Source organism: Mustela erminea, chromosome 4 (genome assembly GCF_009829155.1).
Source record: "Mustela erminea isolate mMusErm1 chromosome 4, mMusErm1.Pri, whole genome shotgun sequence".
Lineage (NCBI taxonomy): Eukaryota > Metazoa > Chordata > Mammalia > Carnivora > Mustelidae > Mustela > Mustela erminea.
The window spans coordinates 1526073-1549886 of record NC_045617.1 but is presented as its reverse complement, the minus strand read 5'-3'; positions in this window follow the sequence as shown (position 1 = coordinate 1549886).

Sequence of the window (23814 nt, the reverse complement as noted above, 5' to 3'; positions counted from 1 at the left end):
ACCTGGGACCCCGTGTGACCCTCCTCGGGCTGAGCTCTGACCTGGGACCCCGTGTGACCCTCCTCGGGCTGAGCTCTGACCTGGGACCCCGTGTGACCCTCCTCGGGCTGAGCTCTGACCTGGGACCCCGTGTGACCCTCCTCGGGCTGAGCTCTGACCTGGGACCCCGTGTGACCCTCCTCGGGCTGAGCTCTGACCTGGGACCCCATCTGACGCGGGATCCCCCATCTGACCCACCTTGCGCTGAGCTCTGACCCAGGATCCCCCTGGGACCTGGGACCACCCCCCCAACCTGACCCTCCTGGTGCTGAGGTCTGACCGGGAACCCCGTGTGACCCACCTCGCGGCTGCTGTGAGTTTGTGCCGTGGTGTCTTGCACACGGTGCGTTTCCAGGATCTAAAGGTGCTTCTTATTCCTGCGGATGGCAGAAGGGCCTTCTCTAGGCAGAACCTGTTCTGCGCTTTTGTCTTTGTTTTTTGTTTCTTTGCCGGTACTTCCAGCAGGTGGCGATCGGCGCCTGCTGCTAACGGGGGCGGGGGGAGGGGGATGTGGGGCCGAGTTCCCGCCGCTTTGTGGGGGGTGGGGGGCACCGAGCCAGGCCCCCCAAGGTGGGCGGGTCCTGCAATGTTCCCGGGGTGTTTGCCGGTGGGATCCTCCTTCAGCAGGACAGAATTGCTCACTGGGCTTTCGGAGTTAGTTACAAGGGAAAATGATGATCTAAGATCAGTAGCTTTGCATCTCTGCGGACAGTCGGATGCTGCGGGAGCGCACGCGGAAGGTCCTGGCAGGTGGCGAGGTCCGGCTGGCCCCCGGCTGCCTTTAACACGGAAACCACCACGCGCTAGAGCAGAAGGGAAAAGGTGCTCATCGTGTTGGGCCAGAAGCAGGACGGCCCAAATCCCAAAGACACAGGGACAGAAACGGGCAGCACGTGCCCTGTAAAGACAAGATGGTCTGAGCAGGAGGACGCACTCCGCCAAAGTCAGACCCAAGCTCACAGCGGGAGGAGTATTTCCTGCTCGTGCGACAAAAGACTTGTGATTCTAACACACACGTATCAAAGGGTGACGAAACCCCGAAGAACACAAGAGATACGGGCGGTCTCTCCCTGAGGGAAGCCTATGGAGGCCCACGCGACCCAGGGCCACCCCCCAAGGCAAGGTCATGTCCACTTTCAGTCTTTAAGTTAGCGACCTGCGAAGACTCGGAACCTTGGCCGTGCCAACAGGTGCTCCCATCGACCTCGGTGGCCCGTAAATTGGCCTCCCGTTTGGAGGTCACATGGCCATATCTGCGGGAATCACGAATGCGTCTGCTCATGGGCCGGAAGCCCAGCCTGTGCAGACGTGTTCACTGCGGGGCTCGTCTGGGACAACAAGAGCTGAGGAAATCCACACATTCTGGACCCATAACGGTGCCTGTGAGACGGGGACCCCAACATTTAAAAGTAATCGGAACGCCGTGTTCGTGCGGACGTGCGGAGACGCCAGGTTTACTTAAGTGAGAAAGCTGCCGCCCGGTGCAGACGCGTTACACGTGCACGCATGTGCACTAACGCTCACACGGAAGCACAGGCGCACGTTTTGTGTTCGCACCCGCAGAGGAAGTCACTCTCTGGAAGGCGACGTACCAGACCCCTCGCTGTGCTGACCAGCGACCCAGCGGAAGGCCTGTCCCAGCTCCCCCCGAGCAGGGCTCCTGCCCGGGGGCCTGAGTTTCTCCTCTGCCAACCACGCTGTGTCTTCAGCCGCTGAAACTCCCACGCGTCTTGTTGGATGTCGGGGGTGTCGTTCACTTGCTCTGTTCCGCGACTTGTGCACAGAGTTCGGAGTTTTCCGCCGCAGGGACACCCCGGGAACGGGCGGTGGAGAGAGCGGAGGGCGCCTTGTCTTTGGTCCTGCGGTTGGGCCTTTGGTTCGGCCCGGCTTGCCCTCTGCTCCTCCCCTCCCAGCGGCGCCTCCCCGGGGACCTGAGTCGTTGGCGTCCCGTTTCCTCCGACTGTCACGGTGCTGCTGACGCCGGCGCCGCTTTTGTGGAAACAGCCAGGCCAGTGCGTACAGAGTGATGCGCGCGTCTGGGCCGGTCGGAGACAAGGACACACGTCCGCTCTTTCTTAAGTCACTTCTCAGGGTGGATGCTCCGGGTTGAGGACTGAGGAAGCCGGGGGCGCTGGCACCACCCCCCGTTACTTGCTATTCCCTTTGCTTTCCCGTGTGTGCGTGCACGCGTGAGCTCCGGTGCCCTCCAGGCTGGTCCTCCTGACTCAGAAGGGCGGTCACGCCTGCGTTCTCACCGTTCTCAGCACGTCCTCCCGAAATCCCAGAGCGTCCGTCCCAGCTTTGCCGTCAGACATCGGGGCTCACCTTTCTGCCTTTGTGCTGATGGCGCTGAGCGAGTCGCAGGTGGGGTGGGGCTGCTTTGGCTTCCCCAGAGGAGGGCGGTTCCCCTCCTGCCCGTTGGTCCCTGGGCCTCACCTGCAGGGCCAGGCAGCCCGGGAACGTCCCTGGAGAGCGCCTGGTCTTCCCAGCAAGCCTGCGATGTCTCTCCCCGTCCTGTGCTTACGGATTTGCCCCTCTTCCGTCAAGGTGTGTTTTATCTCCCGCAAGCCGTGAGGACGTTGGAAGCAAACTCACAGGACACGACTAGCGCCAGCCTGGTCATGGTGCTCGGGGAGCAGCCTGTGGCCGGGGGTGGGGGGGTAGGGGGGTGCGCTGGTCTCGGAGCAGAGTCCGCAGGAGCTGCAGGGCTGCTGCCGCTAATGCCCGGCGAGGCCAGGGGCGGACTAAAGGAGCCGCAGTGTCTGCAGCTAGAGCAGCTCGCGTCCCGCAGGGCCGGAGAGCGGTGCCGCAGCGGGGACGGGGGAGGGACGAAGGCCAAACCGAGGCCGGGCCCTTCGGAAGGGACATTGTTGCCCTCCGGGAAAACTCAGCCGGAGCCGACGTGAGAGGGATTCTGCTGCCCAGCGCGAGGCGAGGTGACTCAGTCTCCGACTTGTCTCTGCTTCTCATGAACCAAACAGTTTCCGACAAAGGCGGCTAATCCTCTGGCATCGCGGCCGAACCCACGTGCAGAGGGAGCCCCGGGAACGGGCACGGCGGGGGCGTCGCCGGAGCCCCGGAGCCCGGAGCCGGGAGCGGCGCGAGGGGTCGGGCTTCTCCCTCTGTGCGGCCGCGGGCGAGGACGTGCACTGTCCCCTGCCCACTGCTGCTCCCTCTTACACCCGAGCTGTGTAGGGAGCCCCGGAAGTCGGCCCGCTGGGCCCCGTGGGGTCCAAGTCGGCAAGTCTGTGCTTTGGGGAGGAGATGGTCTTTCCGCCGCGGAGCCCCCAGCACAGCCAAGTTCCTCCTCCCGCTTCGTGTGCTTGGGAGGCTCGGAGTGATGTCGCGAAACTTTAGCACCCGACAGCGAGTGGCTGCTGCCTCTCCCCCTCCCCTCCTGCCGCGTGCGGGTCGGAGCGCCGCCGCTTGACCCGGAGGTGCCCGAGAGAGCGGCCCGTGGCCCCCAGGACCCGCGGCGAGCGGCTGCGTCGGGCTGTGAGGGCGGAGGCTGCTGCCGGGGCCGGCGCTCGGCCACCGGGTGTGAGGGAATCCTGTCCGCTTTGTAACCGTGACCGTGTGACTGACGTCCCCGTGCGTCCCTGTCCTCGTCGGGAGCCCCGGGTCACCGGCCCAACCCAGCTCGCTGCGTCCGCGCCGGCCTCGTTAGGACGAGGGATGAGAGCCCGGGGCGAGCCCGTCGCCTGTCCTGCCGCCTCCGCCCTCGTGAGCCTCACCGGCGTCTCGTCTTTTCTCCCACAGGGTATTTAGGGAACGTGGTGTGGTTTGGACACTCTGGAGAGGACACGTCGGCTGTTCCCTAAGCCCCAAATTGCTTGGGTGCCTGGAGGAGCCGGTCACACTGTCGTCCGAAGCCAAGAACGCTCGGAACAAAGAGGGACTGCGCTGCCTCCTGCTTCAAAAGTTACAGAAAGTGACGCCGATTCACCCCAGAATCGAAGCTTTCTTACCTCTTAGAGATTTTTGTTATTCCAGACGGATTCAGGCAAACAGTCCCGCGTCCCTCTCGTATGCAACGAGGAAAGAGCAGATGAAGTCAAAGGACGAGGCTTTTCTAGGCCACGTGAAGAGCCCACGTTTCTGTCCCAGCCACGTGTGGTCGAGACGTCCTGCGCTGAACCGGGGTGGTCCGGCCACCCAATGGCCGGTCCCGGCATGGGGACTCTGTGGGGTGGGCTCTGCCCTGGGGACGGGGATCACACGCGCCTGTCCTCCAGGATCCCGGTCTTCAGGGCGTGCTTCCAGCCCCACACCCAGTCCTCCAGCGCCCACGAGGTCAGACATGTCCTGGAAACCACCAGACGGCGGCACCGTCCAGGAACCAGGCCCCACGTTTGTATTAATCCGCGGCGTCTGAGGGTTACGGGTTCAAGCGCGAGGGGTGGCCCTGCCGGGTTCCAGTGACAGCAACGACACTGCTCACCTTACTCACCGCTCCCGACGCAGAGCTCTGAGCGCCGAGGGTGACGCTGTCTGGGAGTGGCCTGGGCGAGCGCCTGCCTGAAGGCCACTGGCACTCAGCCCCCCTGTGAGTCTGCCCGGATATGCCGGAAGTTCCCCGTCAGGGGCTTTGCAGTGAGGTCGCTTCCCCCGCTTGCTTCCCCCGCCGCATCATGCACCAGGAGGCAGGCCGGCCGGGGTGATGGCCTTCGGGCTCTTCGGGCTGCCCCCACCCCCATCCCGGCGGGTGTTCCTCCCCCCTCCCCCGCCAGGCTCCTCCCTGCGCCCCACCCGACAGGTTGCCATGACCCACCGGACAGGGAGGGCCCTGGGGGTGGCTGGAGACGGCCTGTTTCTGGGCACTTCCCTGCCCCCTCGCCTGTCTGGGCTCTGCGCACCACTGCGCCGGCACCGGGATTCCGGGGAAGGTGCTTCTGTGGGCTTCCCCGGGGGCCTCCCGCGGCGCTCCCTACCGCCCCGCTGGGGACACCCACGGCCACGTGAAGGGCGTACGGTGACGGAGGCACGGTGGTGGATCCCGCTGTTTCCAAAGACCTCGGAGCCCTGTCTCTGCGTCTCCTCCCCGCCCGGGGCGCTGCTTCCGACGACGTTGCGTTCGTGCTGTCAACATCTGCGTGCCGCACGCCCCGACCGGTGCCCTGAGTCTCCGCTGCGGCTTTTCCTCCTTGAGAGGCCCCCGGGAGGCCTGCGGGTTGAGCACTTACCCACGGGACGTCCTTCCAGGGGGACCGTGGTCCGTGCTGCGATCCCTGTGGCGCTTCAGCTGGTTGGAGACAGTTTTCAACGTGTTCTCGCCATCGACCCAGGCGTATGCTTGACTCGGCCGCGGGAACACGAGAATGAAGGAGCGTGACGAGGCTGAGCACATCGGGACGCTGGTCTGGTCTCTCGATGGCTCAGACGTGGGGGGTGACCGGTCCCGCAGGGGACCCCACACTCAGCTGTGCTGAGAATCCGGCTTGTCCAGGTCCACGCAGCGCCGGCGTGGGAGTCCGCGGGACACGTGCAGCCGGGTGGAGGGTCCCTCAGGCGCCCCCGCCCAGCTGAATGTCCGGCTCCAGTCCCGGATCCCGTGAGGGGACGCCGGCCTCCACCCTCTGGGCTGGCTCCCCCACTGAGTCCAAGTAGAGCCCCCTTGGCCCTCCAGGTGCCAACGCTCGGACCACGGGGCTCCCTGCTGGGGCCGCCCGCCGCTTGGGCTCTCGGGCCCGTCCTCCTTCTTGGCTCTCCCCCAGGCCCGGGGGCACCTCCAGCGCCGGCGTCCCCTAGGGCACCCTGCTGGAAGCGTCCCCGACAGTACGGTGGGACGGAGACCCATCGCCCGCCTGTGCCCACAGCCCCGTGGGACGGAAGGATGTGGACGGCGCCGCTCGCACCTGGGCTGCACCCGGGCCGCGGACTAAGGGAGGTTAGGGCTCAGGCCGTGAGTGCTGGGCGCAGCGGAGGGCTGTCTAGGAGTCTAGGCGGAGGGAGACAGGTGCAGTCAGGAGACACTTTGGCCGGCTTATCTAAACACTTCTCCGCAGGAAGGGACTACAGTTCCCAGTTTCCAGCCATTTGTATGACGGCTTTTCTCATTCCAACCGAAATTTCCTTAGTATCTACATTTCTACCTTTGGGTTCCCCTAACAGCATCCGAGTTAGACCAGGCAGCGCTGGATCCCCTGGGCCCTGGGACACTCTGGGGAGGAGGGCATCTCCGGGGACCATCTCTGAGGGCTCCCTCAGATCTGGTGGCGGCCGTGTGCAGACCACGGGGCCCTCTTCCTGGGCATCCATCCTCTGTCCCAGTCCCGGGCAGATGGGGTCTGGGGCCGTCGCTCCAAAGTAATGTACCGAGCGTTTGCTGGTCTGTGTGGTCATGAAGGTCTGCAGCCCAACACGCTCTCCAAGGTCATGGGTCACGAGCCAACCTGACCAGGTCTGACCGTCCCAGTCTGAGTGGTGCTGCCTGCCTCCAGGGCGGGCTCGGGGTGTACGGTCCCTTCTGGTGGGCGGATCGGCACTGTCGCTTAGTGGCTCTGGACGGTGGATGCTACGTGCTATGGGCTGAACGTGTCCTCCCCAAACTCACACATTAGAATCCTAACCCCCGCGTCCCTCAGAAGGAAACAGATTCCTTGCTCCGTGCGGTCCTGTTAGAAGTTTTCTGACTTCCTTTTTCAGAAACGCGTCTCAGGGCGCCTGAGGGGCTCAGTCAGTTAAGCATCTGCCTTCGGCTCGGGTCATGATCCCGGGGACCCGGGATCCAGTCCCGCATCGGGCTTCCTGCTCGGCGGGGAGTCTGCTTCTCCGTCTGACCCTCCCCTTCTCGTGCTCTCTATCTCCGATAAATAAATAAAAACCTCTCTCTCACACACACACATAAGAAATGCGGCTCACATGCACGTCCGGCCGTGTTCGAGGTCGGGTTTCTTTCTGGGTCTGTTTCCAGAAGAGTGGAGAAGCACAGAACCGCCCAGGGGCGTGCTGGGGTCCCAGAGGCATGAAGCGGGTTGACCTTGTGTCAAGCAAGAGTTGGTGCTGGGACTCCTTTTTTTAAGCGCAAGTTACATCAAATGACCTCCTTGACCCGAGTCCTCCGTTGGGCAGAGGACGGCGGGACGAGGAGTGAGTCTCAGCCCCGCGCTCGGGGTCCCCCAGCGTGGGGGAGGGTGTCAGTGTGAGGTTCCCACTCACTGGGCAGACGCTACCGAGACGGGGGGGGCACTGCTGGTGGCGTTCAGAGCAGGGGAGGGCTTGGGGTGCCCACGTGGGGGTGGGGACACAGCTAAGTCGTGGGAAGAGGCTTTCGATTTCCCCGAAGCGCCAGCCTTGGGAGCTGCTTGTCGCAGCGTCTGGCGGGCGGATCTGTGCCGGCCGAGTGAACGGGGCCTGGGGTCCCGTCTGCGGGCTCCACATGTCCCCGGCCCTGGTGGGCGCTCGGGCTGTACGAGTGGGTCCCAAGGGGGACAGCAGCCCCGGGGCCACAGCTCTTGCACCGGTCGTGGATCACACGATCCCCGACGCTCCGTTGCGCTCCCAGCTCTGGGCCACGTGTCGACGGGAAAGGAATGGTTTCCGTCCCCGAGCTGGGCGGGGGACTCTCTCGTTCCCCGTCTGCCAGCTCTGTGAAGGCATCGGAAAGCTGCTCCGAGCGGCCTGCCTTGAGCTTGGAGACTGTGACTGGACCCCCGTCCTCTTCTTGCTAAGGGATTTGGGACAGTCTTGGGTTCTCGAGGGACCCTGGGGCCATCTCATGTCTCTCTGTGAGGGCTGCCGGCCGTGATCCGGGCCAGTCGCTGGGCGGCCGTGGGTGGGGCCCCAAACGGCTGTGCTGGGCTCCGCCAGCGCTTCCGCCGCAGGGTCGGGGGCCCCCAGGCCCGCGGTTCTAGGTGTGCTGGCTCTTGCTGCTGGCATCTGTCATGCGCTCCGGAGTACCGCCGTCGTGTTCACAGAGACCGGACACGCACGCAGGTGGTCGCCGAGCCAGTCACTCACCGCTCACTCACCGCTCACACGTAGCTGGGGACAGAGACGGGCTTTCCTCGGCCCGCGCGTGGGCGAAGGAAGCTGCACGTGGGCTCCATCCCACTGGGCGGGGGCGGGCACGTCCTAGACGTTTGGAGCAGAACCAAATACGGTCGCTTTCTAAAGTAGGTTTTGTCCGTCTCAGTCACGGGAGAAGACAGAGAGGGCGGTAGTGACTGATGACTCCGCTGGGCCGGGGAGGCGCTAATACCCGAGGCCACCGGGACCAGGGAAAGCATGACTTCACCGCCGTTTTGTGCAGGACGTTCCCTCCCTGTCCACGCCTGCGGGAATGCCCTGGCCTTGCCGGCGTCGCCCGGGAACCGACCTCGGCTGAAGCCGTCCTCCTCCGTGCGCGGCGCACACGGCATTTTGGAAGGAAAAGCTTGGAGAATGGTTCCGAGCGCTGGAGGGACACACGCCGTGTGCTGAAGGACACACAGACGCACGCTCTCGGGGTCGCTGCTTGCCGGGAGGGTCGCGTCAGCGTAGTTATCCTCTCGGGGTGCTGGAATGCTCTGGACGTGCTGTGGCGGTTTCCGGAAGGGGAAAAAAAGAAAAGTACACTTAGGCATTTAAGAAACATTTAGGGCACTTGAATAAAAGTGATTTGAACTTAGTTTAGCGCAGCTTATTATGGGATGCCGTAGTTACGTGGCACAACTATTTTCTTTCGTTTCCGAAGCTGGGCCCACGGCAATCCGCCTCCTGCCCTGATGGGGTGGAAAGAAGAGTCTGGGAACGCGTGTGTCCGTCACCTTCCCGACTCACCACCCCGGCGTCGACTCTCTGGGCCTGTCACTGGGAGACAGAGGGGAAGATGCCACGGTCTCGGGTCCCCGTCAGCGGGAACACGTTAGAATCCTGTCTCCCTCTTCAGGTCGAGGCCACCGTTAGCCCGAAGGATGCCTTCGTGTGATTCAGAAAAAGCGACGCGTCCTCCAGACGCTTCCGTCCATCTGACGGAGGACGGGAGACGGGGCGGTGGCAACGGATGGCTTCCAAGCCTCCACGCGGCTTGACCACACTGGAGAACCCTGTCCCGTCTCTCGCAATGAAGAGCTGAGGACAGCAGCCCAGAAGGTTCTAGTTCTCCCCCGAGCCCTTCGGGGCTCTCGTGATCCCAGGTCCTCCGCCGACCTGCCTTCGGAGCAGGCGTCTCACCGAGGAAAGGCGTCTCCCCGCAAAATTCCCCACAACACTGCTCGGGAGAGGACCCTTGCATGTGCAGGGCAGCACGAGACATGGAAGCCAGGGAAGGGGAGAATTCGGTCATTTTCCCGCGGCCTTTCTGGAAGGCCCAGAGCACCGTCGATACACCGAGAGACGCCTTGCTCAGGGCAAGGACGGTCTTTCTGTTTAATTCTCTCTGGGAAAAGACAGGGCTGGAGACGGAGCTGCTGAGGGCCAGGGGCCCCTGGATGATTGCGGGGGACAGGCCACAAGCGGCCCCTCGATGACTGACCGGCTCGGGATGTGTTTGTTTCTCGACAAAATGGGTGTGGAGTGAGCGACCCGCTGCGAGTGGGCGTTGTGACGAGGGACCTGGGAGACGGCGGAGGCGTGGGTGCGTCCGCCGCGGAGACCCTTCCCAGGCTCCCTGCCTCCTCCTCCGACCTCCAGCATTTCTTTCTTTTTTCTGTTTATTCCGACAGTTTAAAGCCAACTCTACGCGCCACGTGGAGCTCAGACTCACGTCCCGAGACTGTGTCCCATGCTCCAGCGACGGAGCTGGCTGGGCAGCCCTCTAAGTCCTTCCTAATAACGGAAATGCTGATGTGAGACTCTGCTGGTTCAAGTGTGACGTAACTAGAAAGTGGGGCTTCCGTTCTCCTTTGTCCGGGAGCCACGGCGCGGCCAGCAGCAGAGTCTGGGGCTGGGAACGCTGTCGTTCGTAAATGAAAGGTACGCATCAATCTCTTTTAGGAAGTTTAAATTCAAGGGTCTACTTCCGGGCACCTGACATTTGGGCTCACGGAGCATGTTTGGGGCAAGGGCGGCCACGAGGCTAGAGGCGCAGCCACCCCCTTTCTGTGGGACGGAGAAGTGCAGGGCAAGACTTCTCTGTGTCCGCCAAGATCTCTGAGCACAGCTGTGCCTGTGTCCGGGGACCCCGTGACCCACGAGAAGGGACAGTCTTCGTAGAAGCACATCTTACTTCAGTCGGCTGTGGGGGGACCCGGGTCCCGCCCTGCTCGGAGCCGGCGTGTGTGTTTATTTCACCGGTCTCTCTCCCCAGCACGGACGTACACGCACCACAGAGCGAACGCGGCAGCGTGTTTTTTTTGCACACGGGGGCAGCCAGGTGACAGGTGCGGGGGCACAGACTTGGCACAGATAAGGTCGCTTGGAGAGACTTCGTGTTTGTGGTTTAAGAAAGGAATTGCCTAGTGGTCTAGGCTCCAGGAATAAGAGGGATGTTTTCTCAAAACTCATGGGAGCCAAGTCGAGCCATGTCACCGGGGGCGGTCATGGGGGACATGTGGTCTTACCGTGCAGACGTGACTCCTGGGGCTGTAAGCGAGGTTCTGTGGTCAGAGTCTCACGGGCTGTGTCTACTCCTGAGGTCCTGTACTTTCTCCTTCTTGGCAGTGGCCCCTGGGTGGGGCTGGGGTATGCCCCAGTCTCTGAGCAAGGCCACCAGGGGCCATGGGCGTCGGCCCTAGGACGGAACCTGCCCCGGCTCTGCCCGTGACAGAGGAAACCCGGTTCCTCGGAGCCTGCGAGGGCTCCTTTGAAGAACGCTGACCCGCTAATCGGGAGGCCCCCTCGCATCCTCGTGGGAAGGCTCTCATGGGGATCGGACCGGACGTTCCACGACCTGAAATGAGACTGCGTTCAGGACAGGAGAGCGACAGGAGAAGCAGCGGCTCGGCCCCAGGGCCGTCCAGACCCAGTGGTGTCGGAACCGCAGGGCGGCAAAGCGCGGGGTCCCCGTGAGGGCGGCCGTGGAGCCCGAGTCGGCCTGTGAGCCCAGAAGGGACCGCCTGCTCTCTGCTGGGCCCCTCCGGCTGCCGCAGCTCCGGGAGTCAGGAGGGCACACCACGTCCTCGCCTCATGGGTTCTCGCGCTGGTGGCCGAGCACAGAGGAATTTGTCCTGTGACAGGTGGTGGGCTGTGGGGAGGAGTCCGTCCAGGTGAGCGTGAGGAGGTCACCGGAGCAGGAGACAGAAGGCTGGCCAAGCGGGGGCTGAGCTGGGCAGAGGCGGGCAGAGGGCGCTCGAGGGGTGAGCGGGCACCGGCCGGGGGCACGGAGGTCAGTGTGGCTGGGATGTGGTCGGCAGGGGCCATGGGACCCTCTGGATCCTTCTCCGAAAGGAAGCAGAGCCATTGCAGAGCCAAGGGGGGAGGACGGAGACGCGGTCCCGGGGACCCGCTGTCCGGGGGCGGGACACGAGACACCAGCCAGGTGTGATGTGGGCGTCAGTCAGGTGCAGGGGTGGCAGCCGGTGTAACTGGACCCTGGCTCGGAAGGGGTGCGAGAGGGCAGGCCCAGGACTGCCACCGGGAAAATAAAATGCAGTGTAAGTAACAGGGCAGACGGTTTAGAAACCGTGCAGAGCGTCTGTGACGGTCTTCACGGCTGTGCAGAGAAGAAGAAAGCATCCGTGTCGCAGAGAGAGGGAAACTGAGAGGGTGAACGATTGATTTCATCCGTCCAGGTGAAACCCAGACCCTCCACCTGGTCCCTAACACTGTTGTGGTGTCAACTTTGGGGGTCTGGACTGTGAACCCCCAGATTCCCATGTTGAAGTCCTACCCCAGGACCTTAGAATGAAGATCGTATTTGAATCGGGTTTTTGCAGAGGTGATTGAGTTCAGTGGTCACTGGGGGTGGCCCTCGCGCAAGGTGACCACTGCCTCATCGAGAGGAAGTTCAGAGATGTGGAAAAAAAAGTGGCCATCTACGAGCCGCGGAGCTGGCTCTCAGGAGAAAGCAGCCCTGGGGGCACGGGGACCCGGATCTCTAGCCTCCAGACTGAGGAGATGTCCTTGCGCGTGTCCCCCGGGCTGTGGAGTTTGTCCCGGCAGCTGGAGCAGACGAACGTGACCCTGCCTCCCTGAGCCCATGTGCCCTCGACCGTGGGGCACCTTCCGAGGATTGTGGCTTCATAGACCCCAGTGGGGGTCCGTGGCCCGGTCCCGAGCATCCTCGGGTTCCTCCCGGGCTGCGTGTGCGAGGGAGAAGGAAAGGAGCGAAGACGGCCCGCGGGCCCCGAACCTACGAGTTTCTCCTGGCACCGTCCCGAGGTCGCGTCTCCATCAGGTTGGAGTGAGGGGACCGGGGGGGCCAGTGTGACGGAGCCGCTGGCGGGAGAGGCTGCGGCGGGGCTCGCACTCCCTCCACTACCGGGTGCGCGGTCCCACAAACGAGCACCCGCACGGCCCGGAAGACGCCAGGGTGCAGCTCGGCAGGACAGAGGCGCTAGGATGACCGCCGACGCCTGCACCGTCTCATCGCCCCGGTGACCGCCGCCCGGGGTGGACACTGCCTTTACACCCGGGAGCGTTGCAAAGCAGTCTCGCTGCGCTCCTGGCTACCAGCACAGGCTCGAGCACGTGGTGGTCGGGGACGGAGTCACATCGTTTGTGTCCTCACTGTCTTCCTGGCCCCAGAGATGCTGCCCACGCCGAGGTCAGGCACCCAGTGCTGCCCTCCCTTCCGGCCGAGGTCAGGAGGTTGGAGTCTGTGTCTGTCTGACTCTGCTGTCCCACGTGGCAGCCCCAACCCAGCTCTTGGCCAGTCTCTGGGGTCAGAGAACAAGGCCCCCTCTCTTTCCCCCTTGAATACTGTGTGGCCTGGGCAGGTCCCTGCAGAAGTCAGTCTCCCTGTCTGGAGAATCGGTCCGACCTCGGGGTCTCCTGGAGGGGTCGCTGGAGGCGATGCCTAGAACGGTGTGACCGAGGCATCCCCCCATTATCCTGGGGTCCCTACTCCCCACACAGCCGGAAGCAGCGTCTGCTTGTCTGCTGTTGGCTCTCGCGCATTGGCCCTGCAGGGCAGCACCGGCCAGCAGGACCGCAGCCGTTCCTCAGCCCCAGCCCGACGCACGCAGTTGCCTCTGTGCCCCGCGCCCGGATGTCCTCCAGCCGGTCACAACCTACCGGCCTCAACCGGGACTACTCTTTCCTTCCTCAATGACTACTGCCCCCCCACCACCAACCCCCCTGCTTCTCCGTCTATAGCTGATGCCTTGACACCAGATGCGGTTTTCCCGTGTGGCCAAGCCCAGTCTGCACATCAGCCGGACCGTCTCTTTCGCGTCATGTCCGGCGAGTCCTCCAGTGACGGGAGTGAGGCCTGCACGGCTCCCCGGTTCTGCCCGTCCCCCAGTGACGGGAGTGAGGCCTGCACGGCTCCCCGGTTCTGCCCATCCCCCAGTGATGGGAGTGAGGCCTGCACGGCTCCCCGGTTCTGCCTGTCCCCCCTGGCCGGGGAGGGCCCCCGAGGACCCGTGAGGTCTGCATGCAAACATCTTGTTGGCAGTTTCCTTCAACGTCCCATGAAACAGGTGGTTTCCAGGCTTTCTGGCTTCAGCCCTTTAACTGAGAAGACTGATGCTCACGGAGCCGTCTGCGCAGACACGCGGAGAGGGAGGCGGCATGTACATCCACGGCTCCGGGACGCGTTACCTGGTTCCCCTCCGCGCTGCTCCCAGACGCCCTGCCTGCGGGGGACTCACTTCTGCCGGGCACGGAGCATCCCTACACGAGTACGGTTAAAGGGTGCAGATCCCAAATTCGCTGCGTATCCGGGTCTAGGTGGCCGGTTCCCGCGGAGCCGGTTCCCGGTGGTCTGGCCGGCCCTCCCGGGAGCGGCAGGGACCCGGCTGCGTGACCCCGCCCACGCCTTCCCTGCTGGGGACGGGCCCGCTGGGCCTCAGGATGCGTGTTCATTTCCAGAAGCCGGCCGTCATTTCCTGTTTACTCACGGATTTCCAGGTGAGACTGGGGAGAAGGAGACACGTTTGTTTTGTTGTCTGTGAAACCAGTCAGGGGATGGCTGATTAGCGACGGCTCGCGAAGCTTCTTTTGGGCAAGGAAACCGGCTGTTTTGCTTCTCACAAGTTCCTTACTGCGTTCTTGCTTCATGGGCGACTCGGCCCTAGAATGCCAGCCTTGGGGCCAGGAGCGCATCCCAGCCGGCTTCGTAAGGCCCCAGGCCCCAGGCCCGGGGGCTCGGGACGCCCGCGTGTGTCTGTCACGGAGCCAGTGTCCGGTGGTGGCGTCGGACGGGCACATGGCCTCGGGGAGCCGCTTTCGCCTTGACTCTGCCGTTAACAGCCCCTGACCCGGAGCACGCCGACCTGGTCCCTGAGTAGGTCAGACTGGAGGACGCCTGGTTGCCCGTCTGCAGAGCTGGGCTTTGGGCTGCCTGACGGGACTTAGAGGGCGGCACTGGCAGGGGAAAAGGCTGCTGAAACCCGGCCCTCTGCATGTGTGTGTCGGTGCGTGTGTGCGCGCACATGTGTGGCTGTCCGTGTGCAGGTGTGCGTGTGTGCGTGCGTGTATGTTCACATGTGCCCGTGCATCTCTGTGTGCGTGTGTACACATGTGCGTGTGTCTGCATGTGCACGGGTCTGTGTACATGCATTTCTGTGTACATGTGTGTCCATGTGTGCCTATGTACGCCCGTGTGTCTGTGTGCACATGTGTGTGTGTCCATGTGTGCACCTGTGTGTGTGTGTGTGCATTCCTGTGTGTGTTTTGTTATTTTCTCTCCTGGAAACAGGGTCTGGTCCCCAGGTGGGGGGCTCCTGCCCGGGGGCTCCCACGAGCCCAGCACACGCACTGACCGTTGGTTGCCATCACTTGTCTCTGCGAAAACCTTGACGAGGAGCCGCTCACTGAGTTCCTTGTAGCTTCTGAGCCTAAGGGGGGACTTTCAGCCAGGTCACGGCCCCTCCCTTTGTTCCACGGTCCCAGGAGGCCCAGGGCCGATGCTCAGCCTGGCTGGGGCTGGAATCACGTCGTCTGGTGGTCTCCCTTGTGCCCTCATGGTGCCGGCGGCTGAGACACACAGAAACACAGTCATGCGATGAAAATGTGCTCGTAAGAGCTTGTCACTAATGCTTTAGTGTAAAAACGTGACTTGTTTCCTTAAACTCGCCAGCCTGATTTTTCAGTGGGTTCCCATCTTGCTGCTCCTGAATAGCACCAGAATTCCAAGAACGTACGGGACAGGCACCCATCACACCATGCTTCTGTAACACGTGCTTGTGTGTTCGATTTCCAAAGGTTTCTTTCTGCAGACACAGGACGTGCTTTCCCGTAGCGTTTCGGCTCAGTGGCTCATTCTGCCCAGAAGACCCAGCGGGCTTTCGGTTGCCTGGGAGCTGGGACAGGAGAGTTGCCAGGTGCCAATGTAAATAACCGCGTGTTTCCCCGGCACAAAGAATCAAAGCTTGCCTGTTGACTTCCTTAGCCGTCATCCCGAATAAAAGCCAGAACCAGAGCCAAGAGACCGACTTACAATACTACAATGCAAGTTTTTCGTTGGTAAAAAAAAAAAAATACTGAACTTTCAATTGTGTTTTAATGCAAAGAACAATAGGCCACAGACTTGGCTCCTTGAGAGCTTCTCCGCTTGAGCAGAAAGATGTCGGCTTCCTCCGTCAGTTCTACGGCCACCACCGAGCAGGTCTGACCAAACCAGCCCTCCTCTGAGTGCCGAAGCCCCTCCCCACGGCCTGGTCTGATTGCCAACCAGATGCTTAGGAAATGGGTATTAGCAAACCTCAATCCAAAAAATGAACAGGCTTTTAAAAGGTCAGGACTAGGACCACCCTGGGAACTCAGCCTGGGGGCCAGTCCTGGGTTTCCCCCGTGAGGTCCTGTGTGGCTGGGGGCCAGCTGTGCGGCTGGGGAAGGCTCGCTGGAGAACGAGGAACCGTGAGGCCATGGCGATGGGAGCGAGGGCCAACGAGCGAGGGAGTCTGGCGTCCCGGCCGGGGGGAGCAGGTGGCCGTGTCCGGCTGGCAGGTGGCAGGGCCATAGCCCAGGGGCGTCAGAGGGGCACAAGACGCGTGCGAGTCAACGGTGGCCCCTCTTCCAGCCCAAAGCCCCTTCCCAGGTGTGCAGAGGCTGCCATGGGGTGTGTGGCGGGGAGGACCACAGAGAGATGGTTCTCGGCAAGGCTGAGCCTTTACCAGATTCTCCTGGCCTGCGTGGAGGGACAGGGGCATGGCTGCTCCTGTCCATCGTCCCCAGGGTGGGGACAGGGACAAAGACTGTCCATTACAGGAGACAAGGGGACGTTTTCCTGCCGCTGCTCGTGGTCAGAGCAGCTGACCTGTGTGCCACCCCGACCCCTCGACGAGCACGAGTCCGTCTGCTCTAGACGTCGCGACGTCCATGATGGCTCGCGTCCACCGAGCGCTGACTGCACGTGTGTCGGCGGGACGGGCCCTGTTGTCTGGTGCACGTCCCCCAAGAGGAAGCCACGGCCCTCAGCTGCGTGGGAACCCGCCACGAGCCCGCACACCCCGTGGCCTGGGAGACGCTGAAGGCTTGGTTTCTCGAAGGCTGCCTGGTTCTGGGCCCCCGGCAGCTCCCACGGCCCGTTGGCTGCCCTCCTGAGGTTGGCCTGCCTCTCCCCGGCCCCTGCCCCCGGCCCCCTCCCCCAGACCACCCTCCGCCCACCTCCAGAGCGGTGCTCCCAGTGTGAGGCCACCAGAGTCGCTGCCACCTTCGGTGGCTGCTTGCCCGTGGCACAAAGTTCGTGGCATGGTGTGGGAAACCCATCACGGCAAAACCCCTCCCTGAGTTTCCAGAAGCTTCTGACACGGGCCCCACAGCCGCGAGCTGCCGCTCAGACCCTCGCTGTGTTTACATGACTCACCCGCACAGCTGGTGGGGACCTGATGTCCCTCCTTCCGCCGGAGTGCGGTCGGGTCTGCCAGCCCCGCCGTGGGCAGCCTTCCACGCAGCTCGAGTCCACACGTTCCCGAAACCGGTCGCGTCCGTGTAGCGTGAGTGAACCATGAACCATTTTACAGTGAGTGTGTCCGTGGTCTTCGGCTCTCTCAAACGTCGTGTGACCGCGACCTTTCTCTAATTCCCAGACACGTTCGTGTCCCCAATGCCCCTCCGTGCCTGTCCGTCCGCAGCCCCTGTCCACTGCCCCCTTCCTAGCCCCCTGCAGCGTCTGCTCTGCCTTCTGACCGTGGAAGACCCGTGCTGCCGGTTCCACACGAAAGGAATCGTACGGTACGTCAACTCGTGTGTCTGTTTTGTCACCAGGCGCGATGTTTTCAAGATTCACCCGGGCAGCGCGCGTGTCAGAGCTCGCCTCTCTTACGGCGGGTGATGTTCTGTCATATGGAGAGAGCACAAGCCTCCGTCAAGTGCCGGAAGCCCCCGCGCTGCCGCTCCTTTTCCTGCCGTGTGTCGGGCAGCTGCTGGCCTTCAGGCACGAGCAGCTGCTCCCATGTCCTGTTTCCTTCTGTCTGGGGTGTAGACCCAGGGGCTGACGTGCTGGGGCATCTTGTAATTCTATACTTAACTTTCTGAAGAGCCACCAGACTCGTTTTGGAAGTGGTCGTCCCATTTGATCGTCCCACCAACGCGTTTGGGGTCCCCCTATCCCGCCTCCCCCGACCCATGGTGGCCGTCCTAGCGGGGATGATACAGTTGGAAATGTATTTCCCCAAGGATGAAGGGTGTCGAGCACTTTCCATGTGTCTTTTGGCCATCCCTGCGCCTTTCTTGGAGAAATACAGAACTGTCCCTTCATGTCCTTTGCCCACTCTAAAAATTCGTCTTTGGTTTTAAAGATTTTATTTATTAATCTGAGAGCAAGAGAGAGAGAGCACGAGAGGAGGGGGCGGTGGAGGCAGGGGCGCAGGAGACGGAGTCGTCAAGCAGACGCCCCACTGAGCTCGGAGCCTGACATGGGGCTCAATCCCAGGACCCTGAGGTCATGACTTGAGCCGAGATCAAGAGTCAGACGCTCCGCCGAATGCCCCCAACCCCGGGTGCCCCACGTCTGACCCATCCTGGGTGAGATCAGTGCGGTGGGGCTCAGGTCACAGCGGCACTGAGCGCGTGTCCTCCGGGCTGCCGGCTTCCCGCCGAGCGGCTGTAGCTCCTTGTGGAAGAGCCGTCGGCCGTAGAGGCACAGGTCTGCTTCCGGATTCTCACCTCTAGTTCCCTCGTTTACGTGCCGTTGCGCTCATGAGTTACGTCTTTCTCCACCCCACACTAGTGCTGTTACTGCAGCGTCGTAGTAAGTTTTGAACTCGGGAAACATGTTCGTTTTCTCTTCAAGGACTCTCTTGGCTTTGGGGATCCCTTCAGAACCGTGTGCATTTCGGGTCTGGCTTTCCCTTTCTGCAAATGTAGAAGCGCTTTGCTGAATGTCCTTCGTTTGGACGATATTGTCGACTCTGCGCGTGCAGCCGGAGGACACGGCACCCTGCCTCTCGCCCGGGTCTCTCGGTCTCTTGCCCGCGCTCCTGTCGCTGCCCGCCCTGGCTGTGCTGGTCTTTCTTCGTGGCTCCAACACAGTGCCCGTGTGTGTGCCCACGCAGATGCATACCTGTGCGTGCACGCGTGTTCTCTCTCCCAGCTCGACGGGACACGGCGGTTCTGTCCCCTGCCACATCGGCAGGGACCGCACGCGTGTGAGTAGAACATTGTTCCTCAGTCTCTCTGTCATAGACGCTGGGATAGAGCAGAGAACAAGATGCCTGTGATTCCCGTCCCCACGCGGCTGATGGCCGCGGCTGACCCTCGAACAATACGGGCTTGAATTGCGTGGGTCCACTTGTTTACGGAGTTCCTTCTCTCTCTCTCTCTCTTTTTTTTTTTTAGTAAATACAGGCCAGTGCTGCAAATTACCTTCTCTTCTTGGTGATTCCTCAATAACACGTTCTTTCCTCTCGCTGACTGTGCTGTGAGAACACGGTGTATATCACGTACGTCTCATAAAATACCTGTTCATCTACTCTTTACGTTACTGGCAAGTCCTTTGGTCAGCAGTGGGCTGCGAATGGTTATGTTTTGGGAGGAGTTAAAAGGAATATGTGGATGTTTTTTATTATGTCACGTTAGTCACCGTACAGGACATCGTTAGTTTTGGATGCAGGGTCCCACGATGTGCTGTCTGCAGAGTATGTGGATTTCTGTCTACGCAGCGGATCAGGCCCCTTCCCCCTGTGCCGTTCAAGGGCCTCGTGTAACAGGAGAGCGGTGAGTGAAAATAACTGTGCGCCACGCAGCACGCCGGGCAGTTCCGAGGGCGGAGACACGGTAACTAGAACAACGCAGAGCTGGGCCAGGCAGAGCTTTCAGACGGGTTCTGCCCGCAGTAGATTTCTGAAGGCACGAAATTCAGCTCTTAAACAATATGATTTTTATCATCATCAGTCTTGTAAGGACTTTCTGCTGTATGGTCGAGAAATGCTGTAGGGTTACCCACGATCCCAGAGCCGCCGACGCACCAGCAGTAGCGACCGAGTCACAGCGCCTGGCCCAGCTGCGGTACGTGTGTGGGAGGCTCACGGCTGTGGAAGTCACGGTGCGAGGCGTTCCTCAGGACTGCAGGCTGCACACGGCACTCTGGGAACGGTGTGTGCACAAGACGTGCACACACTTGCACACACACGCGTGCACACACTCAACATGACTCCGTCTCCGTGTGTCCACAGAAGCCCACACACTTGTGCATTACACACACGCTCACACACATGTGCACACACCTGTGCATCACACACGCATGCACACGTGCACACACGTACACACCCACGCACACACACACCTGTGCATCACACACACACACACACACTCTCTCCTTACACCACAATGTTATCGTTTTGTGAATGGGCCCCAGGGATGAGATCGTAGGTCATTTTTACTTTCCTCCTAGTTTTCAGTGTCTTACCACTTTTGGGGGGTATTCACTGACTTAGTCCTGCGATAAAATGGACGAACTCCTTCTAGAAACACACATCAGCCACACAGTGTCCAGTCCTTACCTCCCTGTGTGAACGGACGTGATACTCCGAAAGGTGAAACTCCTCGCAGCCCAGTGGCCGACCTCACTCCCTGGGCGTGATGAATGGTCTCCCGGCCCTTCTAGTTCCCTCTGTCTTCAGGGTTAATGGCCAGTCCGCCTGGAGGCCCAAGACCTTCTAGCTCCTTCCCTCTCAGGCCAGCTTTCTTCTGTTCCGTGAAACGCCGCTGGGCTCACACTGCCGGCTGCCCGTCAGTGCACTCGTGACCAAGGGGCTGCCCGTCTCGCCCACAGAAGCAACAACAGCCCTGACGGGCAGGACGGGCAGCGGGAAGTGCCTGCCCCTGGCCGGGTCCTTCTCGAGCAGAATGCCAGCCTCCCGTCGGAGGCCGTCTCGCGGACGATAGAGGCGCGTTCTCCAGGGACCAGACGGGTCATTCTCCCCCCTCTCTGTTGACGCGCTGCGGTGGCCTCTCGGGCCACAGACTGCATTCCTGCACACACGGCACACGCAGGGGAGCGCGCGCACGCCGACGGGCCACATCCTCCTGTGTCTCAGAAAACACTGCTTTGCTTGGCTGGGAGCGGAAGGACCAACGTGAGCCTCGCAGCGCCTGGTGCCCGAGCTCGGTGCGCGCCTCCCTGCGAACAGCTGGCCGCCCTCCCTGCCTTCCCGTCCTGCCTGAGGACGGACACCCCGGCTTCCTCTGGAGACTCTGAAGCTAAGCCTCCAGAGCTGTACGGACTCCGAGGGGAAATATTTTGACGGAAAATATTTAAACCGAAGAGCCAGAACGTAAAGTGACTTAGAAACAAGGTGTCTGCGTTACCTTTCTTGACTCAGGGCTGCCGACTACCGGAGTCTGAACTACCTACGGGATTTCTGACTCTATTTTCCTTTTTTCTGTGAGGCCGAACACCCTTAAGGTAAAATGAATTCATTGTTTACACGCATGGTTTATTAGTGCCTCGAGTGTGTCTCCTTTCCCTTGCACGCATGAAGCCGGATTGTGAATTTCCCTTCATCCTGGTGTAGAACTCTGACCACACGCGCACGCTCACATGCACGCACACGCGCACGCACACGCGCACGCTCACGCGCACGCACACGCGCACGCACACACGCACGCACACACGCACGCACACACGCACGCTCACACGCACGCACACACGCACGCACACACGCACACGCGCACGCACACACGTAAGGTACCAGCAGGCACACGCACACACATGCCAGCAAGGGGCACACGCACACACATGCACATGCACGCTTGCACACACACACTCGTAGTCACACACGCGCACACACATATACCAGCACTGGCACACGCACACACACGCGCGCACACACACACGGATACACACGCATACACACACACACACATAAACCAGCGCAGGCACGTGGGTGGTTGTGTTTCCTTCTGAGTCTGGTCCCTGCTGTGTTACACGTGGTGAAAGGAATCGTCTCCAGTGCGGTTGCCGTGAGTGTTTGTGCACTAACTCGCCTGACGGGGGACGAGAGCCCCCCAAAGTCCGCAGGCCTGTGCGGGGCATGCAGTGCTGCAGGGCTGTGACTTTGGTGGGAATTTACCCGTGTTTCGTCATCCGGACGCCCCCCATCTCTGTCTGAGCGTCCGGGGTCGCCTGAGTGTGCCGCCAGGGCAGGCCTGGGTGGGAGAGGTCACCCCCCGGGAGGTGTGGAGGAAGGCTGCCCCCCATTTCTTCATCCGAGTGACGGGCAAGAAGGCACAGAGGAACGCCATTCCCAACAGCTGCCTCACTGGGACCCTGCGTGAGTCACGGCTGTGTGTCCGTCTGAGCCTGAGCCTCTGGTCCCACCTGAGTGAGGAGGGGACGGGGCTCAGGTTCCTGTGCAAATGGAGGGGTCACACGGCTCCCAAAGCACATCTCTGGACACCGGGAAGAGGCCGTGCGGGATCAGACCCCTTGGGGGCCTCGGAGAGCTTCAGACGGGCCAGGCAGAGTCCAGCCTCCTCAGTGCCTTGGCAGGGGTCCAGGCCTGACCGTGACTGATGTCCCGTTGATGCTGGGAGGTCAAGGGGAAATTACCAGGAGCCGGGGAGCCTTCTTTGGGGGCGGAGGGGAGCAAAGAAGGAATTTCATTTCCAGGGTAGTTAATCAGCACCTTTGGGGGGTTTCAGCAATAGCTCCAGAGCTGCTTCCTGTGACCTGATCAAGGCGCTTGGACAGGGCTGCGGTCCCCAGGGCCGCCCACCTAGATTAGGTCCTCGACCGGGCAGGCACCTAATAGGTTACTCATTAAACACGCTCACCGCCCCGCTGAACCTGCAGAAGGTGTGGGACCGGCCGGCGGGAAGTGAGCTTGCCGAATGACTCGGGGCAACGGGCCAGGCCTCGCCTCGGTCCCTGGAGTGAGTGCATGAGAGACAAGCGTCCAGGGAGGGGCACCTGTCGGGCACGGTCACCCCGCCCCGGGCGCCAGACGAGGCCTTGGGGACGGGGAGTGCCTCGCGACCCTCATGCTTTTCCACGAGGCTGGTCGGGGGAGCGTGTCCTGGGAGATTCGATCAGAGCCGTCTGTGGTTTTGTTCACACAGGCCTGCGCTTCTGGAGGGCACAGCCGTGCGTCAGCCTGCGTCCCTCACAGGGCCGTGCCCGTGACCTTGCGCGGTTGGGACACGGGGGATGTTGTAACTTACAAGAAATATGCGTTTGTCATCCAGGTGGCCCAAGTCTGTTCCTCAGGTCCGTTTGGTCCACGTCCATCGAATACAGCCGCGGCTGCTGCCTCACAGCTCCCCAGCCCTGCGCTGTCCCCGCGATGAGCAGGGAGCAGCTTCTGCCCTATCACTCGGTCGCCGAGTCATGAAGGCACAGTGAGTGTCTCGTGCTTTGAATCCGGCTCCTTCCTCCACAATGGGGGGGGCTGGTTGCCAAGGGAACCGGGGTGAGCCCGACCTGGGCGAGGGGACAGGGGCCGGAGGCTGACCCAGCCAGCGGTGAAGGATTCTGCCAGCCCTTCGAGCGTAGGAAAGCCTCCACCGGACCCAGCCGGACGGGAGCAGAGAACTTCTGGGGGCGGAAGCCCGAGCGCTCACACGCACAGTGGCCCCCAAGCCCCACGGGGACAGAAGCTCCTTTGTCCAGGACCTGGCCTCGTGTATCTCTTCATCTGGCTGCTAATTCCTATCCTTTAATATTCTTTGTAATAAACCGGCAATTTAGTGACTGACCTGGTTTCCGGAGACCTGGGAGCCACTCGTACATTAGCCGAGATGGGGCCCCGGAGGGGGATGTGGGAAGCCCTGATTTGCAGCCAGCGGGTCCGGGCACAGGGGCAGGCGGGACGTGTTTTCGGCATCTGAAGTGAGGGCCGTCCGTGGACGGTGGGGGCCGCCCTGTCCCCAGGCAGAGGGTGTGGGAACGGAGCTGCAGGTCCCTGTCCCCAGGCAGAGGGTGTAGGAACGGAGCTGCAGGTCCCTGTCCCCAGGCAGAGGGTGTGGGAACGGAGCTGCAGGTCCCTGTCCCCAGGCAGAGGGTGTGGGAACGGAGCTGCAGGTCCCTGTCCCCAGGCAGAGGGTGTGGGAACGGAGCTGCAGGTCCCCCCACGGTGACGCAGAGCTGCTGTGGGGAGATGCCGGCCCCCGTGGTGGAATTTAGTCCAGAATCCGTTGAACAGGATGTAAGGGAAGTCCCGGGGATTGGGTTCCAGCTGGACGTGGCTCTTGTCACTTCTCCACCTGGCGGACAGCTTTTTTTTTCTTAATTCAGGATTTAAACCCTTCTCAGGGCCAGACGCGTCTATGAAATCAATGAAAGCGCGTGTGCTCCTGCCCGCCGTCTTC